Source organism: Marmota marmota, unplaced genomic scaffold (assembly GCF_001458135.2).
Source record: "Marmota marmota marmota unplaced genomic scaffold, marMar, whole genome shotgun sequence".
NCBI lineage: Eukaryota > Metazoa > Chordata > Mammalia > Rodentia > Sciuridae > Marmota > Marmota marmota.
Window position 1 is genome coordinate 32,560,983 of NW_026000093.1, and position 9,186 is coordinate 32,570,168.

Sequence of the window (9,186 nt, forward strand, 5' to 3'; positions counted from 1 at the left end):
AAACCTTGTTGTCATAGGCAGTAGCACACATAGAAGAGAATAGCCATTCTAAGCAATTAACAAAAAACAACAAAAATATTTGAAATTTATTCACTAAGTAAAATTTGTTAATTAAAAACCATTTATAAATACTAGGTAAATTCTCCCAGTATAGTTTCATGCAACATATACCAATATAGTAATTTCCGTTATTACAAATTAAGACATTAGGGCTAAAAAATAGTATTACATAATATATGATGACAGAGGAGGAATCATTTCAGTACTTTTGGTTATAAATCTGATTTCTGCTTTCATGTTTTAGAAGTGTGTTGATATCAGTTATCCCTTAGCTTGTGTACAAACTATGTTCATTCGGGGTTATGTCATTACCTAATTTATTTTAAAGGTGTTTTTTTCTGAGATCTGGTAGAAAAACGTTTTGATTGTGATTAATAAAGTTAGTCAAAATATAAAAAATAATAAAAATATAAAATTAATTACTTGAATTTATCCCTTTTGATTTTGTAAGAAGCTCTGTCCTGGGCCGGGCAGCGGGGAGGATATGTGTTTTAGTGGAATAAAGTAGTCATCATGTTATATTGAAAAATTATAACTCTGGCAAAAGTAAGTGACAGCTATATTTCCATAGTGATCTTTGCTGTAAAAGGGCAGGTATTTACATACAAGGGAATAGAATAATTATAGGGAGATAGAGCAAGTAAATCATCTTTCAGTCTCTTCATTATCCTTAAATGTTAGATTATAGATAAAGATATTCCTAAATATAAGAATAAGAGTAGATTTATCCCTTAAAGATATACTCTGTTAACCACTGATATCCAGGGTGCTTCAAAGATAAGCACAGCTATTTTGAAAGCTCTTGTCCTTACAGACACATAGAGTCTAGTGAAGTTAGCAGTTGGGAAAATATACAGTCAGATTTCTGTGTAGAAAGCATTTGCACTTTGCACATCAGAAGCACTGAATGTGGACATTCTGTCCAGTGCTCCTGATGTGCAAAGTGCAATATGTATAATGTGTCAAATACACTCTACTGCCATCTATATCTAAAATGAAAAAATAAAAACAATGAAGCACTAGACAGGAATTCAAACCTTTCACAGGTAGCTTTCTGCTACTGGTTGAGTTTAATCTTAATATAGAAAAGGAATGTGGTATAAATTATAAGTGACAGACTAGAGTAATTGATATACTTGAAAATTCAGTCCTTCCATGATGTTATTTTATTTATTTGATGTGTACCTAAAAGTAGAACCTATTGGTCTGCTTGTATGTTTTTGTGTAAATATCATGCTGCTATGGTAACTACAACTTTGTAGTTTGTTCTGAAATTTAGTAGCATGATGCCTCCACCTTTGTATTTATGCTCAAAATTACCTGGGCTATTTGGGTTCATTTTGCCTCCATATCAACTATAGGATTGCTTTTATCTAGTTCTTTGAAGAATGTCATTAGTATTTTGATGGGAATTGCATTGAATCTGTAGGTCACTTGGGGTAGCATGGACATTTTGACAGCATTAATTTTTCAGATCCATGAGCAGGAGAAGTTTTTATACTTTGTATATAAGTAATCTAAAACAGCACATAATTTTAAACTGTTCCAAATTTTGTGCACATATTAGAATACTTTAAAAAAGAGTATATACTGTTATCATCTTGAATGTAAGTTAAAAAAAAATCAGATGGAGTTCCATCTCCAACAATGTGTGTGTGTGTGTGTGTGTGTGTGTGTGTGTCCTTAGAAAAACTAAACAATCTCCAGGGTCTGTTTTCTCATTTATAAAATTTTTCTTGTTATATACTACAGTAATCAATGAGATGCTTTGTGTACATCTAACAGGGTGCCTGACTCAAAGGATATGATCAAGGAGTATTTACAACAATCTGATTGCTATTGTTCATACTAATGTTATAATTTGATACCAAAAAAAGTGAACTGAGAGCCTTATTATCCAGGATTGATCTTTTTCTCTGTTTCCAACAATAGATATATAAGTAAGCGAAGAAGTCAACAGGTTACCCACAGAATATAGAATCCATGCACAAGGAATTAAGGTGGTAATATTAATAAGCTAATATATGACACTTATTAGAAATACCAACCAGTAATCTACCAAAAATATCATGAATCATGTCTGTAAGTTATATTTTATACAATACTAGAGGCTTTTACCATTTTATAGTAATAGTTAACATTTATACAATGATATTGAACTCATGGCAGAGGCCATTATGAAATTAAAGAGCAAAAGCCCATATTGATTTAATTAGGCAAAGAATCTGGCCAGGTGACTTAAAAAGTACTAAAGTTAAATTGGAGGAGAATTGCACACTGGAGGAGAAGGAGCAGTTAGAATTCACCCTGTATGTTTTTCCTTGCCCTTCGTCTAAATAGTTATACATCTCCTCTTACTTTCACAACTCAAGGCAGATGTTGAGATCATTCACAAATGGAGAGTGGTTGTACAATTCTTCACACTGAGGTATAGCTGACATTCTCAAGTTGCATATTTTTGTTTAGTTAATGTTTTAGTGAGTTGGGGTTTTTTGTTTGTTTATTTGTTTGTTTGTTCTGGGTTTTTTTTTTTTTTTCTGTAACTAAAAGACCTGTCAAGAATAATTAGAGGAGGAAAGGTTTATTTGGAGGCTCATGGTTTCAAATGTCTCAGTCCACCAGGACAAAAGTGTTACTGAGATATTATTTACATACAGTAAATGTCACATATATTAAAGGTGCTCTTCAATGAATTCTCCAATTTGCATATACTAACTAGAACACTACTCAGATGAAACTATAAGCTACTTCTTTCCCTCTTAGAAATTTTACTTTTATCTTTTATGGTAGGTTTTTTTCAAGAAAAATCACTATTCTAATTTCTTTCATCATAGCTTGATTTTGCCTGCCATTGAACTCCATAAAATTGTAAACTATATTATATTTTAAATTCTTTCATGTATTTATTTATTTTTATATGGTGTTGAGGATTGTACGCAGTGCCTCACACATGCTAGTCAACTGTTTTACCACTGAGCTACAACCCCAGTCCTCATACAGTATCTTAATAATTGGGAGTTTTAATATATGACATACTTTCAAATTAGATTTGTTGTTTGCTTTGATCAATGTATTTGCACATAGCAGTGATTTGGACTTAGTTATTTTCCATTAACCAATCCTTTCTGCTAGACTTTTAAATAATAAACACAATATTTATTTGTACATCATTAATCACCACCATGTGAATGAAATGGTAACTGCAGACAAGAGTATGCCATTTTCCTGTGGGTAGATTAGGTAAGTAGTCATCATTACATAACAGTGGCCCATGCTTAATAAAACTCTGCATATGTGCCATGTTATTATTCCTTTCCCAGAGGTATTTTATAATTGTTTCATTTGACACATAATTTAACCCTAAAAAGAGGGCATTAGTAATTTCCTGCATTTTATTGGGAATTAAAGAGATCATTGTCAGAAAAGGAAAGTGAGAGCTCTGATGCACATAAGGAGTCTTCTTTATTTCTGCTGCTACATTGCTTTCTTCTTACTTATAGCAATTATGCTCATGCTATCTAAGCATGGTACATTATTAACATTGCACAAACCAGCAAGGTAGTGCATGCCTGTAATCCCAGCAGCTTAGAAGGCTGAGGCAGGAGGATTGCAAGTTCAAAGCCAGCCTTAGCAACTTAGCAAGGCCCTAAGCAACTCAGCAAGACCGTGTCTCTAAAAAAGAAAAAAAAAGAAAAAAAAAGCAGGGGAGGGGGCTGGGGATGTGGCTCATTGGTTAAGCACCCCTGGTTTTAATCCCTGGTACAAAAAAAAATGCACATAAGGTGTCTGAAAAAGCTTCAGATTGTACCCTAATAGTACATTCTCATTCTCTCTATTCTAATTCCCTCCCTTTCCCTCTTCCCACCCCTCTCTCCCCTCTCTTCTCTCATTTCTCTCCCTCCCTTATTTCTCTCTGACCAGAGCAAAGAAATGCCCTGTTATTCCTCAAAGAAAATGAAACAATCACAATAATATAAGAGGGCAAAAGATAATAAGGAAAGAAGGTGGGGACTTAGAGATTTTAAGTATCTGATATCATTCAGCAACTTAAGATTATGCTGAAAATATTCTCCTACCTTCACCATGAGTCCTGATGATCTTCTCAGGAAGAAGAATTGGAGTATTCTGTCACTGATTCCTTTTTCACTCTTGGAGGATTTTCTCACAATTCAGGACCCACGTTTGGGATATGTGGATTCTACCCATCTGTTAGAGGTGGTTTATGTTTAGTAGAAGGAGGGAACAGACCATATTGCATTTTAATATTTCTTCCAGCTCAGGGTTTTATGATTCTTTGGAGATTCATAATTTCCAGTATCTATGACATTCTTTGGTATTAAGCTAGGTTTTTCTAATTTACTCCACCACACTAAATGGTGCCCTAGTGGTCTGAAAAATGAGTGTGCACCCAAGCCTAAATATTGTAGTTGATACACTTACCACTGTTCCTATATTCTTTGCATAGTTTCATCAAGGATTATCTCTTATAAGCAGGCAAAAATATTTTATCCAAAAATGTCAACTGAATTTTGTTTTCACTATATGTTAGTTTTACAAATTTGCGCCTCAGTTTGCTCAGTATTAAAAGAGGAATCAGTAATATATAACTCTCAACATGTTAAATGAATTAGCTAAAATACAATTACTTTGACCATATGATAAGAATTTGTAAATACTGATATTATATATACACACATATATATACACATACACTAATAGTTATTTTTATTTATTAACTCTGTAGCCACTAAAGTTTGATTCTGATTTGACTTTCACAATAATGCCCTTGCTATATTTCTTGTTCCCATTTTCCCTCATCCAGGATAATATAATAGCATCAGTTAGATTTCCCCTTTAATTTATTATCTTAATTGTCAATACAGTGTAAAAAAAGCAATTGCCTTATTTCACTATCTTTGATCTCCACCCATAAAGTTTTTGATGTTAAATCGAACTCACTTAGCATGGATAACAGAGCCATCACAATCTGTCCTACTTAATTCACATACTTATACCATACATATACAACATCACCATTCACATATGTCATTTCCTACAATAATCTTTAACCATACCCAAATATTGGACATCTCTGAACTGGCTATTTGAATGTGCCTCTGGTTCCATTACTTCCTGTGTATGAATGCTTCACCTATTTTCAATATTGTAATGGAGTAATTTTTCTAGTTTTAATTAAATATTTTCTTCTTAAAACTCCTAGGCACATGTTCTCTTCCAGATTTTCATGGAGTGCTATAAGTTCTTGAGTAAAGCATTTATCAAAGTATTTAACAATTACTTGTCTAAGGATACACAGCTCTTGACTGTTGTAGGAACAGATGTAACCTCCCTCAAAAAACAGTATCAGGAAGTTCTCTAAATCAAGTGACTGACACTTGATTTAGATCTGCACATCTAGCAGACTTAGTATATTTGTATTCCAGCACTTTGATTCTATTATTGGCTTACTTTTAGGACTCATCATCCTCTGTAATGGTTAATTTGAATTATCAACTTGATTGGATTAAGAGATGCTGAAGGTTAAGAGGCTTCTGGGTGTGTGTAGGAATTATTGGCATGAGAGATAGCAAACTCAAGAAGAGATCTTCCCTAAGTGTGGCTGGCACTGTCCAATAAGTTGGAGGCTTAGATGGAATAAAAATTGGAAGAACAAGTAAGCAGAAGCAGATGCAAACTTGATTCTTCTTGAACAGGTTCTTGATGATTGCTGTGATCTCCTGAGGATATCAGATTCTTGCTCCTTCACTCTTCCAAAGCGGGCTCTGCTAGTGATTCTTCAGGGACTTTCCAGAAGTCTCAGATTGAGTGGCATTGTTGAGTCCTCTTATTCTGAAGTTTCACCTTCTTGAACTGTGCAGCTATTGGTTCTTCCGGTTCTCCAGCCTACAGACTACCATTATGGACTATCCAGCTTCTGGTTGTGCAAGCCAATCTAATAAGTCCCCTTTATAATCATACCTGCTGTTTGTTCTGTTTCTGCAGAGAACCCTGACTAATATATCCTCATTATAGTTCTGTTCTTTGAATTCTAGGACACTGCACTTATTCCTTCATGAATAAGCCTGGGGTTTTACAAAAAAGGAATCACAAAATTAAGGATTGACTTATTTTTTTCTGTAGGATGTTAATATTTCACACATACCTGATATGAGATTTTGTAAATGAGCTAATGAGAGCATCCCTGTTAGCTGGCATAATGTAAAAAAGATTGGGAAAGAGGAAATAACTTCTCCTAAACTTTTTTCAATATGAATCAAAATATGCTACCAGCCATTTTTAATTTAGTTATGTTCTACTCATTCTCTTACATTTTTAACACATGCCTGTCAATTGTGCATGTACTTGTGCCTGTATTCTTGGAAACACTGACCTTACCTGTTTGAAAATTGAAAGGACCCCTTCAACTTGATTGGCATAAGTTACGTTTTTGTGCCTGTGTCATTCTCAGCCTATTGGCACAGGTTGAGTGGTGCAGGAAATGGAGTAAGTAATTTATACCTCTGACTTTATTTTTATGTTTAGACCTTTCAAATTCTTGAATGGTGTCTGACTTATTATCTGTGTCATTCTACACATAACACATGTTCCAAGCACTTGCTGCTTTTTTGTTGCTATCCCACACAGTTATTAATATTGTCACTCAGAGACAGTGAACTGTAATACTAAAGAACTCATTGTATTATTTCAATTTGTACATGTATAGAAGTGAAAGTACAATGGATTATCTATAGTAACCACCCTCCACTAGCTATTGGAGATTCAGAAAGAGAGTGGCATGTTTAAACAGAAATAGTGACACCAGAACACCAGCTTGCAATAAGTGTATGTCATGATTATTCTCATTCTCAAATACATCATGAGGAAAGCCCAAACATTTCCCATCTGTATTCATAGTGAGTTAGAAATAATAGAGTATTTTAAATTTTATATAAAAATAAAATAACTACATATATAGCTCAGTAAAAAAAAAGTTATTGCTATTCCTTTAATTCTCTTGTCTTCTTAATTTCAACTGGTTTCCCATATTTTTATTTTTTCTCCATTTATACATTAATTATTTTACAATGTTTTTATATTTAAATGAAACTAACCAATCACCACAAAGCTTTGTTTCTTAAGAATAGCTATCTAGGACACATCCATATGATGTATGTGAGTAGTGAGTGGTTTTCTTTGGGTGAAGAAGGACACAGAACTCACACACACACATACACAAAAAAACAACCCTATAATAAATAATCTGAAAAAGTAATGATTAACAAAGCATCAAAAATTGTACTAAATGTTGTATATGTATTATATATTTAGTGTTTAATGTAGAGAGGTTTTATTAAAACCATAAAATCAGAAACAAACTGAGAGTTGCAAGGTCTTAGCAACTTAAGAATTTATTTAAGGATAAAATTATAAAAGAGATTGTTAAAGATATTACATTTGAATCAAATATTTAGGGTAGATAAGTCTAAGCAGGTAAAAAATTGTAGGTAAGAAATTGATTCCCAACCCTTATGGTACATGCTTATCACTTAGAAACTGTTTAAATAAAGACTCTGAGTCTTCTAAGTCAGAAATTTCATTGATAAAGACCACGGACCTAAAAAAAAAAAAAAAAAAGACGAATGACCCTAATAAAACGGATATCTACAAGTCAGTGATGCTTGCCAACCCGGGGGTTATGAGATAACCTGAGATAAGGCTCAAGGTTAGAACCATAACTAGGTAGAGCTGAAGGCCCATAGAAAGAATAAAGGGGAAAGAGTTGTCAAATACGGATGGTGAATAGTCAGCAGAGATTGACGTGTTCTTACATGTAAGACAAACATCTCTAATATTTAACACATTTTTGAGAGTCAAATTACTATTCAAATCTTTAGGGATCCAGCAATTTATCAAGGAAGATACTTCTATGGAACTTTCATGCTGTTTTGGCCAAACAATAATCAAATCTAAAAATAAGCAAGATTATTTTAGACATTGTTCTATGAAGAAAGATTGACTCAGGGAGGGGATATTAGTTCACTAAAGTCAGCTAAAGCAAAGGTCCTGAAATACAAATCAACTTGACATAGCTGCAGAACGGAAGGAATTATAGCAATTGGCAATGGGCCACTAGAACATGCTTTAATGTCTGAAGGGAGCTGATATTATTGTCTTTATCAATATTACTTTTGAAGCAGTATAAAAATTTTAGAATGCAGTGAGAATGCTGTGAGAGCTTAGCTCAGATTTATTTGTGATAGTCAAGATAATAGGTAATAAAATCATTCTACAAGCAAATGACCCTTGGAATGGCCAAGAGAGGACAGGCATTTTGAGACTCATTTTGGAGATAGAACTAATGAGATATGGCAACTGCTTAAATGTGAGCCACCAAGATAAAAAGAAAGACCAAAACTAGTCTAGCTAATTTAAGTTTGTGTGATGCTACTTACTAGCCTTGTCATGTACAAAAATAAAGATATTTGAAAAAGAAGGCATTTATAATTTTTGTTCTGATTATACTCAATCCTCTTTAAGAGAGAGAATGTTGCCTTGTATAGATTAAGTGGTGTAATGAAAACATACTTTGGCTTAAATAAAGTATTTGACAAGGCATCATTTAATTTGGGTCTGGAACTTGACATTCATTAGGATTTACTATTTTTTTTAAACCTGAAAGAAGTACTGAAATGAATGGTTTGAAGTCCCATATTCTTTTTTGGAGGGTGAGGGATGGTGGAGAGAAAAACTAAGGATTAATTGAACCCATGGCTCTTTATCACTGAGCTAAAACTCCAGCAGTCCTTTATTTTTGCTAAACTGCAGAGGCTGACTTTGAACATTTGCTCCTCCTGCTTCGGCCATCCTAGTTGCTGGGATTACAGCTGTATTCTAACAGGCCCAGCAGACCTCTATTCTTTTTTTTTAATTTTTTTATTGTTTGTTGTTCAAAACATTACATAGTTCTTGATATATCATATTTCACACTTTGATTCAAGTGGGTTATGAACTCCCATTTTTACCCCATATACAGATTGCAGAATCACATCAGTTACACATCCATTGATTTACATGTTTCCATACTAGTGTCTGTTGTATTCTGCTGCCTTTCCTATCCTCTACTAT

At 33.6% G+C, this 9,186-nt stretch overlaps 1 long non-coding RNA gene across 1 annotated transcript in view; it reads right to left on the reverse strand.

The window, feature by feature from the left end:
* Positions 1 to 4,125: 4,125 nt before the first annotated feature.
* LOC125610506 overlaps positions 4,126 to 9,186 on the reverse strand; it is a 103,082-nt gene continuing 98,021 nt past the window's right edge. The window contains exon 3 of the long non-coding RNA XR_007340495.1: positions 4,126 to 4,266. This is a non-coding gene — a long non-coding RNA (uncharacterized LOC125610506). The remainder of the gene's footprint in view (positions 4,267 to 9,186) is intronic.